Source organism: Thermobia domestica, chromosome 1 (genome assembly GCF_964235325.1).
Source record: "Thermobia domestica chromosome 1, izTheDome1.hap1.1, whole genome shotgun sequence".
NCBI lineage: Eukaryota > Metazoa > Arthropoda > Insecta > Zygentoma > Lepismatidae > Thermobia > Thermobia domestica.
In genome coordinates this window covers 88,827,606-88,849,753 of record NC_137454.1, presented here as the reverse complement: position 1 = coordinate 88,849,753, position 22,148 = coordinate 88,827,606, and the positions used below count along the sequence as shown (strand labels likewise).

Sequence of the window (22,148 nt, the reverse complement as noted above, 5' to 3'; positions counted from 1 at the left end):
CTGCCACACCGTCACTTGATAAGTTTGCGCGTCGTACTATATATGCATCGAATAGAAAATTTTAAGACGGTATTTCTCCGTCATTTTTGCCCATTGCGCTCTCCCAGTTTGTAATATTAACTCTTTAAATGTGCACTACCACCTCGCAAAAAATGGCCCTGAAGTTCACTTACCAAAGTGTGCCTTCTCCTTGTAAGAGCCGCTTCTCAATGTGTTAACGTTTTTATTCTATGGCGATCAGGGTTGAAACCTGAAACTGTACATTTCAGCCACTTCTTGTTTAAATAGAAGGACAATAATGGAGATAAAATATATTCGTTGAATACTTAGTCGATATCCAAAATCCATTTCTCGATATCTCTTGCCGTTTTTACCTGTGTGGAGAACAATATTGAAAAGAGAAATGGTAGCAGTTTTCTGCTACTTCTTCTTTAGTATAAGGATTAAGCTGAAACCCAAACGTATCCTTGGGATGCTGAATCCACTTAAAAAAAAGTATTTGCTATCCATTACTGTATTTATTCTATGGCGATCAACATTCCGAAACCAGAAATGGTTGATTAGGATTAGGTATTAGATTTCTATGCTTTCGGTATCTATGGTCATGTTAGCCCGTCACGTATGAGGGATGACGTTCCTCGGCAATCACACTATTCGAGGAAAGGGGAGGAAGAAAGTTTCTCGCTGTCTCCAGGGCCGGATTAAGAGAGAACTTAAGGGGCTGTAGCCCCGGGCCTCCAGGTGGACATGGGCCTGCACTCTGATCAAAATCTCAACTGGTTGTCTTTTAAACAATCATAAAGATACAATCCATATCAAAAAATAAAATATGACCAAAAATATGAAGCATATTCCCTTAACTTTCCTACTGTACTTTCACAGAAATGTATTAGGGAAGTCAGCAGGGGCCACATATTTTTTTCTAGCCCCGGGCCTCTAGATGGGTTAATGCAGCCGTGGCTGTCTCGTAATGTTTTGACTCTTGACTGCCGACAGACATAAAGAGGGGCGACCATAGCTGTTCAATGAGACTCCCCATACTTATGCATTCAATAGTTTGGAAATATCCTAAAGATAATTTTTCAGCAGTCCTGAAGCAAGATATCGAGTATTAGTATCGCTCATTTTGCGTAAGATTTCGTATTTTTCTTCATTTGTATATCTTGTAAATGTAGGAGTTATATTTTCAAATCCTTGGACTGTATTGTCAGTTCCTTTTATGTTTGGATTGAATAAGAGTTGTTCCAAAATAGAAGTGACTATGTTTGTGACTTAATAACTCTTGAAGTACCCACCCGACCGATCTCGATCAAATTTTCAACATATATGATGAGCTTCGGGCCTGAATATGTGTTATCATTTCACTTTGACGGTACAACTTGGGAGAAGGGGAGCAGAGGATATATTTAAAAATAATCGAAAATGGCCAATATTAGTGCCGAATCCATAGTTTTCGGGGTCGCAGAGATGAATAATGACACTTCCGATGCAGTTTAAATCCAAATTCACCCCCGCAACTTGGGGGAAGGGGATTATATATATATATATATATATATATATATATATATATAATGATCGAAAATGACAGAAGTCAGAGAGCGTTTCAGTAATAGTAAAAAGTGACTGGCTAACGAAACATTACTATTTTTCTTATTTTAATCCAGGGAAGCTGGTAATTGACGCTAGTACAATATACTACTCAGATTATATGTTTTATGTACCAAGATGGCTCAGGATTCACATTATGATTTTTTAAGTAATTTTTTTTGTATTTTAACGTCTCTGCTAAATACTTAATCTATATTATGAAATATGGATCTGATTTAACGTGGGATCCCAACTACATGCACTTTAGGCTAAAGAAGATGGATGATTAATGAAAGTGAATGACTATGAATGAAATGGCGGAGTGACAATATGGAATGAGTCAAGATAACCCAAGAAAATCCGCGGACAGGTTGTCCACCAGAAACGCAGGTGGCTTGGGATCGACCCGAAGACCCCTTGCACCAGAGGTGAGCGCTTTACCACTGAATCGGTGTGTCTTATATCTTGGAAATGAAATATTATAATTTTACATACCACGGTTATACCGGCTAGGCTAAAGGAAACTGCGATTAGAAATGAATGTAATGCTTAATGAAGAAAGTGGGAGGAAACGGGACCACGAGAACACCAATGAACACGGTGTTTGTCCACCACAAAGCCCACTTAGCGCGAGCTGGGATCGGGCCAGAGTCTCTACGCACCAAAGGTGAACGCTCTACCACTGAGCCACTAGGTTGTTATATCTTAAAATTTATATATTTATTTAATTATAATTATTGATTATCCCAAATTACGTTCTATTATATTATTATTATTATTATTATTATTATCATTATTTAAGTTATAATGTTGCTTTAATTTGAAAGTATTTGGTAGAATAATTGTGGAAATATAATTTCTTCAATGTTTCCGATGCTAGTTTGTTTGGGTATAGTAACACACAGGAATCTCTCATATCCTGCCTCTAGAAAAAGAAGTAAAAAAAACAGTGTTGTCTTTTTCCCAGGAATGTTGTATTGAGACATTTCCTTCTAGGAGGAATTTGTTATTTGGCGAGGAGAATTAATTTTGAAGAAAGATAATCCTTAATTTTTCTAAGGCTTCACGGCTTACTTAACGTATAATAGAACCATAACCGTGAATTATGGATTTTGTGCCCACTGCTTACGTCGTCTGTGGTAATGAGCTGAATCAACTACGTTCACTTGAAGAAATCACATAAGACATTATTATTGTAGAATTATTACTTAGCAAACCTATACATACAAACAGTCAAAAAGAAGTTGGCAAAGTTTTTATTTCTTTTGACGTAATATACCTTAGGAGCTTAATCTGTAGAATATTGAAAGAAAATATAGCATATATGGATCTTCCGGTGGTAATTTTAAATCTTCTGAAGGATTTTGCCTTTCATGCCATCATTGGTGGAATTGAATATAAATTACTCGTATACATAGACCTTTCGTAGGTATTTTTTGAAAAGTTATTATCTAATTTGCTTTTCATTGTTTTTAATCAAAATGATTGCTCTCTTTTTTTTTTCTAATTTATATTTTCCACACGTAAACCAATATCGTTCGTACGTGTCATTGTGTGCTGTAGACTTGTCTATAATAGACACATAACATTACTGAGATGGCAAAGATTAAGTTCATAAATAGGAAAATGTTTTTTTAAAAAATACATTTTAATAAGTTTACTATAAAACAAGTGCATTCATCAGTCCAATTTAAACGAGAAGAGTAAGAAAGAAACCACGAGAGTAAAATGATACGAAAATGAACGAAAGTGTACCTGGGGATTACCTCAATAGAGTAGAACTTGTTTTAAGTTTTTACAGATGATATGACTGTTGGCATCTTAATTTACTACCGGTATGCCATATCGGTTCATACCGGCCGAATGCAACCACTGCGTGCCACTGCCTGGATTCATTGTTGTCTCCAAGTCATAGTGAACTCGTAGTGACTATTTGTGCGAGCGGTCCCGGGTTCGATTCCCGGTGGGGACACTTGGTCAAACAAGTGTAAAAGCTTTTTCAGGCCAGCCATCCTGAATGAGGTTTTTCTAGGTTTTCCTCATTCACACCAGGCAAATGCCGGGATGGTACCTAACATGTAGGTCCCAGGCCGATTCCTTCCTTCCTTTTCCTCAGATAGTGTAATTGCGAGGGACATAATTCCTTATACGTGACGTACAACATGGCCATAGATGCCAAAAACCGAGAAATTTAATTCCTAATTCCTAATCATAGTGACTATGAGTTCACTCCGAAGTTGATGCAAGCGGGAAAAAAAAAAAGATGGGTACCCATTTTTTCTGGTGACTATATAGGCTCTGCTTCTTGAGAGATCATGAGTAGAGATTATTTAAAAAAGCATCATTTTGGTATGGAGTTTCTTCCCCTATGAAAAGCCGTGTTTTGCTTACATCACGTTCTTCATTCGGTGGGAACATTATCGTGACTTTCAGATATTGTATTAGAACGTAATATCATAATATCGTTCTTCCCCTCGAATTTTAACGGCTTCGATAAGTATTATATATAATTATAAATTCAATGTAGTTTAAGTTTATTCACAAATTTTAAATGGTCGTTTCTTTCAACGAAATTTACTAGGTTTTCGCAACAGTTAGGCTGGTGCTGACAGTATTGAACATTTTAGTAAAACGTTTTTGTGTTTAGACGTTAACCTAAAAGCTCTACAATACAAGCAATTCGTTGGAATTAGAAAACCCACTGCGTGGATCGACTGGATTCCATGAAATGACCGATTTTATTTATTCTTGAATTTTTAAAAATGATTTTCTCTTCAGAATGGAGTAATTAATTTTCTCATGTTATAGTGGGAAAAGAAAGCTTGTATACACTATTGTTGGACTCTAAAATTGAAATCTCTCTCTCTCTCTCTCTCTCTCTCTCTCTCTCTCTCTATATATATATATATATATATATATATATATATATATATATATATATATATATATATATATATATATATATATATATATTACCCCAAAATCTTCCAGTCAAAAAGCAGTGAAAAAAACTTAGGTTTTAAAATATTTTTTTTCCCCGAGCCCTTGCATCTCTTGTAATGAAGCTTAAAATGAAAATAAAATTTCATATATGAAAACTGGATTCTTGTTAATAAACACAGATTGATTCTTTCCTCCGTGTTTCTAAATTGGTGTGTGAAAATGTATACATGCAGTGACACCGACTCCCTGCCAACAGCTGCATTGCGTTAATGAATGCTTCCTGTTACATCAAATTGCTGGATCAGCATCAGACAGTCGTGGGCGCAAGACGTCCTAAAGCTACAAATATTTGATGCATCAACTCGTGATGTAAGTTTTGTACGTGCCGGTATAAATTTGAGACATTACGTTTGTTGGAGTTGTAAAAATTGCTTTATGACTTCAATGCATTAAACATGTATGTAACGGTTAATACATCAAATATGTGTTGATTGTGTGCATTAATTCATATAACTCAAGAAAATATGCAATAAAATACGACGAGATTAAACGTGAAAATACGTGAACATTTCTCTCGCTATTGGATGTCACAGTAATGCATTTAGCTATATCTTTGTTAATGTGACACTCACTAATTGCAGCTAGAGGCTACTTTAATTCGTATTTTATTCTTTGATCGAAAATGAAGAGTCGCCATACATAAAAAAAATATTTGTTAAAAAACCACAAGAAATGATGTTTATCAGCGAATAAGATTTGTCTCGACGCTTTCTATGTTGTTATATGTACTATTTACTGTGTTATTTTTTTTTATGACAAGCAAATAATATGGGGTTTCGAGTTCAGTTCCCAGAGGAGAGCATTGAATTTATTCTTTGATCGAAAATGAAGAGTCGCCATACATAAAAAAAAAATATATATATATATATATATTTGTTAAAAAACCACAAGAAATGATGTTTATCAGCGAATAAGATTTGTCTCGACGCTTTCTATGTTGTTATATGTACTATTTACTGTGTTATTTTTTTTTATGACAAGTAAATAATATGGGGTTTCGAGTTCAGTCCCCAGAGGAGAGCATTGAATGCATTATGGTGTTCGGACTATAGATCAACGTCTCATATAGTCTCGATGGTGTAAAAGAACTCAACACTTCCAGAACAAAACTTATCAGCGTGAATTTTATAACAGCAAATATAGAACAAGTTCACATTACGGAAGTGTTTACGTTTCTATGTGGAATTATTAATAATCATTAGTGTTTTAACGTGATTAAAGTGGTAAATCTCAACAATTCACGTATGAAAGATTATTTGAACTCCCTCGCAGCTAGGAGTCGCGGTGGCTTAGTGGAAGAGCGTTCACCACTGGTGCATGGGGTCCTGAATTCGATCCCAGCTCGCGCCAAGTGAGCCTTGTGGTGGACCCCGGTGTGCGGGGGTTTTCTCGGGATTTTCCCGTTTCTTCCCACTTTCTTCGTTCCACCATATCATTCATTTGTCATCATCACTGTCTCCTGACATAATCGTGGGACGTAAAACTTAAAGACTTCATTTCCCTCGCTAAATGGATAGCGTTCTTACCGTTGCCGGGGACCGATTTAGATTGTCAGCGGAAGTTTGCATGCCTTGGATCCTATATGAGCTGTACGTCTACAGATCTTGATCAGTTTTGTGGAAATGTCTGAAAAAGAGCAGCGTACGATATTTATATGTCGTTGGGCCACATTTTGCCCTCAGAACAGCTCTGATGTAGAATGGAATCTAGATGTCGATTCGAAAATCGAATTATGTGAAATATTACACAATTCGACGTGCAGTGTATCACTGAGTTCCTTGCGTGAGGATAAATACGTAAATCTGCTTCTGATTGTCTTCAAAGCAGACCATAGATACTTAATTATGTTTGGGTCCAGAGGTTGGGCGAACCAAGGAAGGCGCGCTCAACTTAAATGTTCCTGGAACCACGCCGCTCCAGCTCCAGCTGTATGGATGGGCCAGTTATTATCCTGGAATATGGCGCCATTTTCTGGAAATAACATCTGGACCATAGGATGCAGATGTCGCCTAAGATGGCAACATAATTACTATTGGTGACGTATGTGGTTAGCGTCAGCACAAGATCCACTGAAAACCAAGATATTGAGGCCATGGATCACAGAGCCACCGCCACGTTCATGGTTGGATGGGGACACTGTTTATCATACACTTCTTTGTGCGTCCGCCACACATAAACACAGCCCATGATTTGAAATAAGGTGAACGATGACCCACCCGTCCATATCATGCTTTTTCAGTCATCAGCGGTTCTATTGTGTTCGCAGTACCACTGGGGTTCTGTGAAAGCGTTACGGTTCCGTATCGGCAGTTTCGCCCGTGCATCGTGGTCCCGTATGTCCATGTCGGTAACTCGAGGCGAACTGATTGTCAACACAAGCATTGCAATCGCACGATAATTTTGAGTGACAATTCGCTTTAATACATGGCGGGATCTGTCATTGAGGGTTTTTTTCCGGTTACTGTTTTTCTTCACCGATGTAGTTTTGCCGGAAGTTCATCACCTTGGACACTGATCCTCACGACACACCCAACATACTTACCACTTTCATCACGCTCACATCATATAACCAATCACCAACAATTTACGCTCTTTGTAAAGCAAAGAGGTCACCCACTAGTATACACTGTCATCATTTGCTCAGTTCACTGCACACTGCCGTTCTCCTGCTTTTCAGGTAGTAAAGAGTTTGCCCAAACTACTACTACCAAGAACCCGGCGCTGCGGTCGCCGCCTGACTATTGGTAACCCATACATCTGACGTGTTTCCATTAAATTGGGAAGTATCTGTATGTTTCACAAGTCTTGATGCTGAAAAGGTACGAAAACTCAAACAATACGTGCTATTATAATCTGAATACAAGCAAAGCCTATCTGCCTCTTAACTACCTGATTCCTGGGTTCGATCATAGGTGGGACTATATGTTCGGATATCACGATAAACCGTACGTGGTGGAGAAAGAAACAATGACAATCAACAAAAGCCAAGTATAGTGGAATAGCTAAAACGTGCGTTTTGTGAACGTAGCTTCGGATTTGATCTCCAGTGGAATTGCGTTCATCATGGTGTTTTCGAATTTACGTGAGAGTAGCTGCTAAATAAAACGGAAAACCAACAATGCAGATTAACTAAACATCAAATGATAAAGTTAACAAGGAAATTTAAAAGTAATATTGATATCGAGTACCCCATGTTACTCTTCTGTAGAAAACTTTTATCTCTGCGAATATCGAAGAAATTGAGATTAAACATCCATAAAAATCATAATGCTGCGTACTATATTCTATGGATGTGATAGTTGATCACTAGTTCACAATGAAAGTGGGAGATTGAGAGTTTTCGAAAACTAAGCTTTTTTTTAAAAAAAAAATATTTGGAGTAAAAGTAGTCGAATGAAATGTGCTTATGTGGAACTTCACAATAACTGTAGGTAATGGAATGTTTGAGTATAATAAGATCATGCCTGTGAGTGCATGGAGCTGTGATTAGGAAACTTTGGAAAGAAGTTATGCAGAACGAGGAAGTGGCAGTCTGAGAAAAATGAGTGAAAAATAGAAAAAATAATTATTCATAGGCTTGGCATAGAATAGTGTTCGGTGGTGGCAAGCTTTTTGTTCTTAGGGCTTTCCTATGATATAAACTTTCTTCTATCTATATATGTATGTATCAAATGTAATCAGCAATGTGAGGTGGACAATGGTAATATTTCTAAATTAAAGTTTTAAACAAACCCAAATTTAAAATATTCTGAATGTTGATGTACAATTCAGAGTTTCCCGAAAATCCGTCACGCATTTCAATTCACACTTTGTAACGAACGGATATATTTCAATGAAATAAAGTTTTACTACACGTCAGTCTTTAAACTTGTACTTCTTGGCAATGCTATGCGCTGAGGGAATCACGAAACTACGAGTGAGCACGTGGTTCCAAAATGATGGCGATTCATGAGAAAGCACAGTGTGTGGTATGGTAATCAGAGCTAAAATCGTGCATTCTGATGCGCCGAACTCTAAAGTTCAGTATCGTGCTGAGAACACACAGCGTGGTTCTCAAGGTCGCCAAACTCAACTTTGTTTGATCTTTCACTGTGGAGATGTGTAAAGACGAAAGTGCACATGGAAAGCAAATATACAGTCATCGCGAATATTTTGAATTAGCACGGTCGGAAAGCTATGCTGGGTTTCATGACGAGATTGCAGGATTGCGTCGATATGAATGGTTGCTCACTAGTTCTAGGTGTAACCAAGATGGTAACAGATCTGCAGTATTGCGAGTACGGTTGCCTGCGAGTCAAAAGTTGAGGTTATTTCTTCTCGGAAGACTTTTTTAAATGTTAAGAGTAACTGTCTTGTCTCGTGGACATTCACAATTGCAAGGTAAAATTAAAAATTTCTGTGCAGTATGAAATGTTGTTTTACTTAAATATCTTCATTCGTTAAAAAGTTACAGTTAATACGTGACATTAAAAAAAAAAACTACATTGTTTTTTATAACGCAGTAGTTCCCAATTGATGTGTCACGAAATTATAAAATGAAATAAAATGAAATCTTTCAGTTTTACGTCTCACAGTCATGGCGGCTAGGCTGAAGGAGATGGTGGTGTTGAGAAATGAATGAAATGGCGGAATGAATAAAGTGGGAGGAAACGAGAGAACATCGAGAAAACTCAAGAACACGGTGTTTGTTCACCACAAAGCCCACTTGGCGTGATCTGGGATCGAACCAGGGACCCCACGCACCAGAGGTGAACACTCTACCAATGAACCACGGTGGCCCGTGCGAAATTTTAAAATTTATTGAATCAGAATCAATTTTGAGACAGATTGTATCACTCAGCGCCCATATAGTCACTACTTTATAGACACTTAATGAAAAAATGATTAAGACACACATAGAAAAAGTAATCGGTCTGAAAGGATATTGAAATTGACTGCTCGAATTTCCGCTTAATGAAACTTGGCGTACGCCACTGGCTATTATGATCAATAAAAAATCAAGCAAATGTGTCAGAGTGTCATAGACGTCTAGTAAAGTGTATCATTAGTCATAAAAGGTTGGGAACCATTGCTCTAACGTATTGACAGTTTTTTTACAATTTCAAAATGATGGAAAAGTAAAGGACAGTAAACATGTGGGTGTCATAAAAGTATCGTACGTAGAGAAAGTATCGTGAGACTAAGTGGTTATTGGCATGATAACGAATATTTTGTTGTATCATTATGTAGACCTACTCATACCGCCTATAACGTGGTGTGACAGTTAAACAGACAATCAAACTACCTAGATCTCTGATTCGGTTGTAAAAGTTGTAAGCTAATAAACTAGCAATGTTGAAAGAATTCGACCACCTATTTTTTTCTTTTTTTTCTTTTTTTTTAAGTTATACATTCTCAAATTTCAAGTCGCGAAAACCTTTCGCATCTATTTAGTTACTAGAACCTTTCATAATGTAGATAGATGACGTTTTTCCAATACTATTTTTATTTCAGCTTAAAATCTAATTGCAATTAGGGTGAAGGATTGAATTGTGATAAGAATTGCAATTAAAAATAATTGAAATTCTTTTCATGAGTGGTACAAATAATATAGCAATACCTCTTTCCCAAAGGCATTGAAAACTATGCAGTAGGCCTAAACATGCACATATGCCGCACAAAACAAGGGCAAAGAAAGAGTATTTTTACGAATTTTTATTGTTTTGAGTGAAGGTGTTATTAGCTCTGATAGTGCTGTTTCTCTGTTGGACGAATTTTCTGTTCAACGATATAAATAAATGCATAAGAAACACGACTTGATCAAGTAAATTATAATATATGTTGCCAATATGAATTGTATTCATGAAAAAGAAAGTTTTTTTTTTTAAAAAAAAAAAAAGCTTGATAAGAGCGTATCTATCGTGTACTGCAATTCAACTGTCAATATTTATCAGTATTAGTCTAAACTCAGTAAGAATAGAACTTTTTTTTTCCTTTCTTTTAATTGCTGCTATTGTTTTGAAGCGGCCATTCGTTACTCGTATCTCCCTCTTAATTAATGTTAAGATAAAACTCAAGCGTTTGAGTGTGCTAATGAACATTCGAAAAATCTTTGTTATTCAATTTTGAATGAGATGTGTTTTCTTCTAATGTTCTATTGTTTACAATGTTTGATATTCGTAACTGTTTCTCATGTTTTCTTCTAATGTTCTATTGTTTACAATGTTTGATATTCGTAACTGTTTCTCAATAGTAGCCCCCCCCCCTACTATTTTGAAAATACCTCTTACCGGTATTTTGAATTTGTGTAGTCTAGAAAGTGTTTTGCTTCAAGGATTTGACTAGAAGTTACTTGTTTTTCTAGGTATCGCATCAAGAGTATCTGAGAAATTATTCATTGTAATATTATGAACACACGGGGCCCAATGGGGTACACTGAATTACGGCTGGCAGTACCTAGAAACATAAATGTCTTCGTCGTCGTCACTATCTACACCTATACACGAATTATGTGACCACACTTTGCACAGCATGCACGCCATCCATCCCTCGTTGGATTGGGAATACCACCCAGCACAATAAAGGCATGTAGTGTCCTTTGATGAACTAGCGCTTAATTTCTTTTTGTTTGTTCCTCCTGTCATCTCTCCTGCATACTCAAGTGCTTAATCGTCTTCTTCGCCAGCTTCTCCTTTTCCTGCTGCTTCCTCTTCTCCCATCTTTTGTTTCCTCTTCCTTGGCTCTTGTTTCCAATGCTGTATTATACGGCGATGTTGTCAATATTGCTGTTTTTCCTCGTCTTTTGATGAGTCTCCTCCACCAGTTTTAACTTTGGACAAAGGTAAGATATTCTTCAGGGACATGCATAAAAATGTTGTCATGTCCCGAATGTCTGTTCCTGTAGTTGGCGTGGAAGGTCTGGAATCGGTTAGTCAAGAGGTCTACTTCTTGAAGCCGTGGTCACATCTGGGAGATGTAGTTCTCAGTATGACGTTGAAGGTCCTGCTGCAAGTGTGCAACTTCCTGGGACAGTTTGTAGACTTTCCTCGCTGGTCTGGGTTTCTTCTGTTGGTTGCAATGTAAAATCAGTAGGCCATTCTACCCCTACCCCGTTCCGCCCCGATTTACATATTGGTGCTTCATATGGTGTCAGCGGTAACTGAGTGGGTAAGATTACATACTATAGTCACTAAAACATACAACAACTGTGATACTCTTAACCCTTTCCGGACCAGTGGTTTCAGTGTGAAACCACAGTTTTAACTCTTTTCTTCGTGCAGTCTAGTGGATTTAGAAGGAAACCATCTTTTAATATGAACTTTGCAAGCCATCTAAGAACAGGAGTTTAAATTATTTCTATGATTTTCATTCGCGCTAAAACTGTATAGCCAATTGACCTTGAAAGTTTGTTGTTTTCTTGCTCTTCATAAATTCATTCTTTGGGAAACAAAGGATTAAGCTATAATTACGACTTCATCATTCTGTGCATTCTCATTTGATTTACCTTGCGCTTTGTTTCCGTTGATGTTGCAACAAGCGTCGAAACCCAGAACGACAACACAAAAACGATTCGCATGTGCCACACGCCTTCTCAAACACCGACACTGCTTGCTCCAGGCAGCGGTAGGGAGTCCACATTTAGTTTCCTGATTCTTCTGCAAGGCTGCAGCCCCATAGCAGGGAAATATGAGGGGTACCCCACTACCCCGTTCCGTCCCGCGTTTCCCTACCCAAAATTCTTGTGTTTTTAATGTACATGTACGACATTGCATCCATTGCCCTTGGATGGCTATAGTCATGGGCGTATACACGGGAGAAAGCGGTTAAAATATATCTTTGGTAATGAGGTACCTCGAAAGTAGTTCGAAAAACACAATTTTGAGTTGAATTCAATATTCGAGAGCTATCCAGTAAGTAACTCACGTTTTGTAATAAAAAGAAGACAAGTGAAAATAGATTTTTTAGATATATATTTTGAAGCGACACCCTTACTCTACTTTTCAACCTAGTCGCCGTATAAGTTTAGGCGCTTTCGAGGGTGACTAGGAAAGTTTTAAGATACAGCCAAATGGGACACTACAAAAATAAAATTTTGCTTGCATGAGGAGCACTCCTCTTGTAAGTGAACTCGCCCAATCTCGCGAAGAAATTTCATATGACATAGTGAGTGTTGTTGCCAAGTGGTCGGAGTTGCCACGATTTGCACCATAGCCATGAAGTTGGAAAGAACTAATTTGCAAACCATCATTCTGTGCGACTCTAAATGTGGGTTTAATGAACCGGATCAGCTGAAAAGGTTTACACGAGCCTTTGGGGAGAATGCACCATCACGTGTGACAGTGTTACGCTGGTTTTCAGAATTTAAACGTGGGCAGATCTCATTAGAAGAAGAGAAGCGGAGTGGAAGGACATCAACAGCATTGACAGGGGAAAATATTGATGCCATGGAGCATATGATTAGGAACGATCCGCGAGTGACATACAATGACATCGAGTGTGACCTTGGGATTAATGCGCGAGTGTTTCAACCATCCTGTATAAACATATACGTGTGAGAAACTTTCATCGGTGGGTGCCACACAACTTGACTGAAAACCGAAAGCAGACAAGAGTGGAATAGTATAAAGACAAGCTTCAGAAATTTTAAAGTGTAGACTCGAGGAGGGTTTCAAACATTGTAACGGATGATGAAACCTGGATTTACCAGTTTGACCCAGAAACAAAGCGCCAAGCATCTGCTTGGGTATCGGTTTTCTAGCACTGAAAATGCTGTAAATGCTTACAAAGAACAGTTAGATGCAGTGCTTGAAACCAGCGGCATCAGTGCTTCCAGGATTGGTCTAGAAGGATGAGTCGTTGTGTGGAATGTTCAGGGAAATACTTTGAAAAGTTATAATAGTTGAAATGAAGATATGTGTACCCAGAGCTGCATGTCACAAAACTTTTCTAGTGATCCTCGTATCATAGCGATGAACAAGCTTGCAAAGTGCATTGCCATTAAAAAAATAAAATAAAATAAAATAAAAGTTCCTGCCTGTGTATTCAACCAGTCTTGCATGTCAGCCTGAAGGTCTGCGTCATCATCAGAACCCTACTTTGCTAGCCAGGTCTTCATGTGGGGAAATAAGTTGTAATCACTGGTGCAAGATCCGGGCTATATGGCAAATGATCGAAAACCCCTCAAAGAAAGGCGTGTAAAAATTCCTTAGTCCGCTTGGTCGAGTGCGGGCGGGCGTTGTCATAGGATAGCAGGGTATCTTTACCCAGTTTTCCTCGGCGTTTGTTTTTAATTGCTATTTGCAACTTCTGTAATGTTTCACAATAGTTTTCAGTGCGCACGCGCTTATGGCGTGAGAGACCCGGATTCGATTCCCGGCGGGAGCTCATGTGGTTCGGATTCCACGTTAATCAGTAGGTCCACGTCTCATATAGCCTCGCTACTGAATGGGACGTTAAACTCAAAAACAAACAAACAAAAAGTTTTCAATGGTAATTATTGCACCATGGTCCAGAAAGTCGATTGGCAGTACATCTTTCGCATCTCAAAACACAGTAGACAAATTTTCTTGTAGACCTGTTTGCAAGTTTTTTTTTTTTTTTTTTTTGTGAACTGATTCCCACTCCATGGATTTTTTTTTTTGTTTAACCCAAGTCTTATCCCCAGTAACGATGCGATCAATAAAAAAAATCGCCACCTTTGTCTTAAGCCTCAAGGAATATCAAGTTAACTGCCATTTGCTGAGTTTTGTGTTCCTCTGTCAAAATTTTCTCTCTGCTCAAAATGTACGGTAGCCTAACTGTAGGGCCACAACTTCATGCAATAAGCTTCGTGCAATTTGCGGAGACAAACGGGAGCTCTGTTGTCATAGTACGGTGATTTTCACGAATCTTGTCGTTGATCTATGCGACCAGTTCGTCTGCTACAGTTCTCGGCCGCCCATTCGGGTTTCATTGTAAACGTTTGTTCGGTCATCTTTAAACATGACGCACCAACGCCTCACTCCACTTTCACTCATCACATCTTTACCGCAAATTTCACATAATTGTTGATGAAAGTCACTCGTTTAGTATTTTTCGCCAACCGTCCTCACTTCACAACAGGCGGAATTTTCAATCTGAGTATTATGAACAGGGCAGAAGCAATACGAACTTCACATGTCCATAGCTGGATAGATTATAGAAGTTTTGGTTCTGCATTCTACCCATATACCTACGTTCTACGTCTTGTTTACAGTTACGTCGTTTTTCGTGCAATTTTCATCAGACTAGCCCATCAGAAACCCTTGACACAATAAAATCATCTCTGCTATAGATCTCAGAATCACTTGCACGGCACATTTTAAAAATGCTGGCAAAATTTCGTGGCACACAAGTCTTGAAATGTTTCAGTCACTTCACGAACTGTTAGGGGAGATTGGAACATGCTTTCTCCACATTTGGATCAGTTTTTGAAGTTGCTGGTCTTCCTGAACGGCATAATCTATAGAAGTGTGTTCTTTTAGCAGTGGTGCCCACCCACCTCATGTCCATGACGCACCCCACCCTCAACTGTCTATTCGTAGGTGTTCTTCCATGAAAAAAATCTCTTCGATTAATTTTTACAGCCCCTCAAACGTATTTATTTATAGATTTTTAACCCCCCAAAATATTTCAATGACGCAGTTTGCGTCATAGCCCCCCACCCTTGTGGGCACCCCTGCTTTTAGACGTATTCCACCACTTGTATGTTTGCATTTCTTACCTAAAGATTTTTAAAATCTGATGTGTCCCCGTAAAAGCTCTGCATTCACTTCGGCCTACAAAGAGAAGTGCAAGAGGGAATAAACAAATAAACATAAAAATTAAGATATAATAATAATAATAATAATAATAATAATAATAATAATAATAATAATAATAATAATAATAATAATGCATGAGGATACAGAAATCATTGAATTTACTTTAAAGGTAAGAAAGGAAGACAAGCCAACGATCAGTACTTTTTGTAGGATTATTATTATTATTATTATTATTATTATTATTATTATTATTATTATTATTGTTTTGTTTTGTTGTTGAATTTCAATTTATATTCACAGCATAAAATATAGAATAACCTTGTGAAAAATTTCTAACAGTTGTATGTTCTGTGAAACGACAATCTCAATCAACACATCAATCAGCTATAAAATGAAATAATGCATTGAATTTATGTCGTTGTTGTTAGTATGTTCTTTTGTTGAAATGTATAGTAACTACAAGCTATTAAGTGAAACAGAAACTTCATAAAATTTGTTGTTTATTTTTTGGATGCAAGTTTGACTGTGATACGATTCATAGAATGTAAGTTTCCTTGAATTTAAATTGTAGTTAATGTTTCAAACGACAAATGTAATGGAACATAAATTTTATATAATTTTTATTTTTATGGCAACTTCGTTCACTAGCAACCTTGAGTTAAATAGTCTTGTATTCTTTACTAAAATATTCCTGTTCATCTCGCTTAATCTACTTCGCGCTTCCTTTAAATGAATTTTTGAGAGTGTTATGCAAACGAATATTTCATAATTATTAAACATGCCGTGCGTCAGGTATTATTAAGCTTCTGAATAACCTGATGTTGGCAATTGGGCAATTGGAAATGGCGGTGTGACTTTGTGTTTCGGTGTCCTTGGTTCGATTCCACGCCGTGTAAATTCATAGTGAACAGCATTGTGCTTTTTAAATTTTCTCGTGGTTACACGTTTGCTCTAATTATTCTGTTGATTATTCTATTATAATTTACTTTCATGAAATAGCTATATTGTGTATCTTATAGTTGATAGTGGGACGTTAAAGATTACATTTATAAAGGTATTCACTAAGCTCCTTACCCCTTTATTATTATTATTATTATTATTATTATTATTATTATTATTATTATTATTATTATTATTATTATTATTATTATTATTATATAATAATATTGAACATATTTTCTAAAATTTTTGTAACCATCATTCACAAACACTTGTTTTTTAATGTAAAAAATATATTGCAAAAATCACAGCATGGCTTTTATAAAGGGAAATCAGTTGTAACCAATCTCTGTGAAATAACGGATTTTATCTACTATGCAATGAAAAGTAGATCACAAACTGATGTCATATACATTGACATGAGTAAAGCTTTTGATTCAGTTGACCATAGATTGATGTTAAAAAAACTGTCAAATACAGGTGTAACACCCTTGTACCTAAGATTTTTTGAAAGCTATTTGACTGGTAGAACATACCAAATTAAAATTGGAAATGTCATGTCAGATTCAGCCAGTATTAGTAACGGTGTTCCTCAAGGTTCTCCTCTGGGCCCATTACTTTTCTCTATTTTTATTAATGACTTACCAACAGTCTTAAATCATTCAAAGGTTTTACTTTATGCTGATGGCATTAAGCTTTTTAGTGTAGTAAATAATATTGAGGACAACGATAGGCTACAAGATGGCTTAAATAAAATCATTATGTGGTGCAAGGATAACGGTATGAGTATAAATTGTCTGAAAACTAAGTGCATGACCTACAGTAACAAATCGCAATACTATGTAAGTCAATACGAAATACAAGGTACTGTAATACAGAAAGTTGACACAATAAAGGATTTAGGTGTAACATTTGACAGGTCACTAAGCTTTGGTGATCATATACAAAATGTACAATGAAGCAAGAAAAATAATTGGTTACCTGTTTAATCAATGGCCTGCTTTCTGTCAATCAAATACATATGTACTCTTATATAAATTACTGGTAAGGTCGAAACTAGAATATGCATCAGTGACTTGGAACAGCCTAACAAAAACTCTCGTAAACAAACTCGAGATGGTGCAAAAGTGTTTTATTAGAATACTTTGTTTTAAGTTAGGACTTGACTATTATTCTAGCATGTATGAACATTGGATAACGTATTTTAATTTGGAACGACTTTCTGACAGGAGAAAATTGATTGAATCTGTATTTGTAGGAAAGTTACTTGACAACCAATATACCTCAGACTATATTTTTAAAAATGTTGATTTTAAAGTTCCAACATATGGTACAAGGGCAAAAATTTTATTGCAACCGCATAATAGAAAACATATTTTAATCTGTAGGATTTTAGAAAGCTATAATGAATGCATATCTTAAAATATGACTTTATTTTAGAATTTTAAATATAACTTAGTAGTTTTTATTTTTATTTTATTTTATTTTTTACTTTTAATTTTTGACACTTCTTTGTTTTAATAATTGACGTACACTACACTGTCAATGTTTTTATTATTAATAATGTATGATATAGATGTAATCATAATTCTATCACTAGTACTATATATTCATTGCTAAAATAATGTAGAATAAGACAAAGTGCTGTATTTTTGCTGTATTTTAGCTGTTCTCAGCACGTAAAATAAAGTTTATTATTATTATTATTATTATTATTATTATTATTATTATTATTATTATTATTATTATTATTGTAAATAATTCAAGAATTCAACACCATATAACAGTTTTGAAAAGTTAGTCTTGTTTGATCCGGACTTGCATCTTGGTGGCACTTGCCTCGTTGCAGTAGAGTCGGATGGACCTTGGACTTGCCCGTCATTATGTTTTATACGGTCTGATTTGTTTGATCGGCATTCAAATTAGGCACGACATATTCTCAATCTTAAGTACTCTTTTGTCTCCAAGCACGACGTCTACTTTCTCAACATACCTGAGGTGCTACTGATCATTTTGTTCTGCCACCGTAGGCTAATCGGGTCCAAGTTTGACTATAGTTGTATTGCTTATTCAACTTCTTGTTCCTCTCTGAAATATCTTGACACTGTTTCTCGTCTGGGAATTCGGCTACCTACCGACACTTTCCTTATTAGTCCTGTAGCTAGGCTTTATGTTAAAAACAAACGAACTTCCGTTGTGGGGACTTTCAAAATTATACAACTCATGTGCAATGTATTAGTGATTACTAGAGTCCGGATTTTTATGTAGTATCAACCCCCTAAATATGGAACAAAAATCGCTTAAAAATGTAAGAAATATGTAATATTATATAAGAATATGTAATATTACATATGTTACATATTTATAAAAACGTAATATTAACACGCGTATGAGTATGCAATATTTAAACGAATTATGAAAATAAAAAGGAAAATCTACTACACTTTATCCTGCTTAATGCAAGTCCCCCAATGAAGTGAAATGCTTGAACATCTGAGACAGCCATACGTCACTGACGTGACTGATTGCAGGATAATAAAAATCATACGCGAATGAAGGAGGATGTGAATCGGCTAGAGAGAAACAGGAAAGCCCCGAGAAAAACAATGCCTGCGGCATTTGTACGTCAGAAATCTCATGTGGCGTGGTGTGGTCCCGTTTCAAATCTAGAACCTTTTACACTAAATGCGCATCCGTAACCACGACCCAATCTTGAAATGAAATATGCGCAATATACAAATTTAAATAATAAAAGCAACTTAAGACGAAATGTATTGTTATATATATATATATATTTTACAGGGAAAAGCAGTCCTATATCAAACAATACCAGCTGAACTAAGATTGAAGACTATTTCCACTAATGAATATGTTTAATTTGAAATAAAGTACGGTACTTACGAAAGATGTGCCTGCAGTTCAACTGTGTGTTGTTGCACAATGGGTTACAAGGTACATTTCCAAATGATCAGAAGTAAAATTTTGTCGTCGATCGAATAAAATATTGTATGCAGAGAATGATCTCTCCACACCACATGAGGTAACAGGAGCGTATTTCAACAGAGGGGTGTAGTTTAAGGAAATATCTTCAGGGGGGGTCTTGTTTCTCCACTGAGAATCTCACACACTGAAAATAGGCTGTCGTGACCCGGGTTCTTTCCAGCACTGCATTTTGTTTCTTTCGAACTTTTTCTCCTACATCTCTACACACACACACAGCCACACACACACACCTTGCAGTAGTCTCTTTTCATTCTCTATGACTTCCATGGATTCTGGAAGAGGCCGCCCAACAGTCTCTAGCTTTTTAATGCTTGTAGGTAGCCAACTAAAATTGCTGTCTATGTATGCGATATCACACGCTACTTTTGAGTCATTGAACAGTTTCTGAGCAATGCCAACTGACACAGCAGACTCCGATGGAAATGAATGAACAACAGGCGTAATTTTTTGAAAATGTTAATTGTAGAAATGTACTGCCTGTATCCAAGTGCCTCATCGCGTTAGCACAGGCTTCGGAGGAAGTGGCACGTCTAGCAGTTGATCACTGTAAACTTGAACACGTTGTGGCGCCTTAACAAACACTTTTTTCGTGGAAGAAACTAGTTGATTTACTTCGCAAAAGTTGTCTCTCGTCTCTTCAGAAACACGCTGAAGAGGATGGGCCATACAGGTGAAATGAATTAATAGAGGGTAAAAAACTGTAAGTGCTCTAGCCGCTTTTAACATGTACGCTGCACTGTCTGTATAGGGAACAAGGACTTTTTCTTCCTGAACTCCTCCCGGCCACAACACTTTAAGACCATCTTTTATAAAGCGAGCAATCGTGGGTGGAATGATTCGTGCGTTCCAGCAATTTACTGGCACGATAGGGTTTAGATGGAGCATCTTCACTTAACTTTCCAATTGCTAAATTTGCTATGTAACGTACTAAAACGTATGTTGTTTCGTCCATCCAAATATATGAACTACCTATTTCTGCCCTAATGGTATCTATAGCTTCCCTATAACAAACTTCGAGATAACACTTTCGAAGAGTGGATTCATCAGGAATTCGACGCCCGCAGTACTTCTCCAGAAAAGCACGGTTTTTTGGCACTTGAACTTTGTTCCAAGGAATGTTTGCTGCTATCATTGCTTGGCACAAGTCTTTGAAAAACTCACTCACTGAAGTATCTTGATGCATTTGTGTCAAGAGTACTTTTTTTTTCAGTTCGCAAATTTTTATTTCTTGCATGGAGTGCACTTCGTACATGTTCTGAGATTTCATTGAACATTCATTTTTTTTTTTTTTTTTTTTTATCACACACTTGGCACAACACCACTTTACCGTCCGTAGTAAACGCATCATCGACAGTTACCCACGACCGCAATTTCGCGGATAAAGTTGAGGCAACCGGAGCCATTTCTAACTTCGATTGTCAATACAGAACACGTGCGTTTTGCAACAGCAATACTTGAGTACTGTCCCCCTATCATTCAGTTGAACAAGCGAAGTTCTTTGAAAGCTTAGGTTACCTGCTATGATATTGCCATTGTCGCCAGCTTCTTGAAACGAACTCTTGCAGTAAATTCCTGGAAGCATACTAGCATACAGTTTTAACTTGAATTGCAGGATTTCCTTTCATCTTTTTTCCCGTCCGACCTCCAATAACAATGAAATAGACTTCATTTTAGGAATTTCCTGGCCAGTCGCCTGTCAGGCACGTGATCTGTCTTCCTCCAGAGTTGAGAAGAAAGGGTGCTGCTAATGTACCCCGGAGGGAGGATTTTTACTTGTTTCTTCTTATATTTCTTTTGTTATCGGCGAAAATTCTGCGAAACATGGTTTGACAGATAAAAAAAGAGGGAGATATTTCTCTTTCGGTAAAGAATATGAAAAGTAGACATGACAAAATTGAATCTAGATGCAAGCCTTGCACAGTTGGAGAGTTTATTTTTATTTTAAATTAAAATTTCAGTAAACGTGAAATTTTAAGACAGTTTTATGTAAAAAATATGTAAAAATCATAGAAATATGTAATTGTCAAAATATGTAATATGAAACTTGAGTTGAAGCACTCTACAGGTGTGAATCACAAACATTTAAGGATGTGACGAACCTACGTATGAAGGAAAAATATGTAAATTACATACAAATCCGGACATTAGTGATTACCCTTGCGACTTTTCCCCAGCGTTGTGGCCAAATACAGAAGGTCGGTCCACATTTAGGGAAACAAAGTGGAACGTCCACCAGGGGCGCTAGAATCGCACAATCAGAAACCAGTTGTGTGAAGAATTCGGTAGCAGGAAGTGAAGTGCTCCGAGTGTAAAATGCCTTCAAAAGTGACCCCATTCTGGGAGGAGTACATCACCGCTCTTTCAGACATCGGATACAGCTACAGTGCAATTGTGAAACAGTGTTCGTCCAAGGGTTTCACCATTTCCAAGAAGGGTATTGCCAATGTACTCAAACGCAACAAAAACGCACAGCCAGAGGAAGCGGGTGTGCGCACACTGGCATGAAAACAACACCCCAGTCTCAAACGTATAATGGATGTGGTTCGACAAGTGCAGAAGTTGGTGACTCAGGAGAGTCCGCCGCCACAAAGAGACATTACCAGGAGTGTTAGAAGATCCAGATCAACTGTGCAGAGAATAATCAGCCAGTATTCACGCCTGCAAGTGAAGCATAAGCCATGTGTTTTTACACACTCACAGCCAAACACATCCAGGAACGTAGGGTCCATTGCAAACGGTCTATGAACGGTATTTAACGGGTGACAAATGGAAATATGTGGTCACGTTAGACGAGGACTGGATCTATTTGTCAAACTCCAAGCGGGTTCGAGCCATTTACTATCATTCCAAGGATGC

The 22,148-nt window shown here is 37.1% G+C and overlaps 1 protein-coding gene across 9 annotated transcripts in view; it reads left to right on the top strand.

Annotated features, from left to right (window-relative positions):
* Positions 1-22,148, top strand: part of LOC145687193 (uncharacterized) — a 277,098-nt gene that overhangs the window by 10,317 nt on the left and 244,633 nt on the right. The window contains exon 1 of one of the 9 annotated variants that reach the window (XM_081760674.1): positions 15,790-15,894. The exons of the other annotated variants lie outside the window; for them this stretch is intronic. The gene's annotated coding sequence lies outside the window, so the exon portion shown is untranslated. Of the gene's footprint in view, positions 1-15,789; positions 15,895-22,148 lie in introns of those variants that run through there. 9 annotated transcript variants of the gene reach the window in all.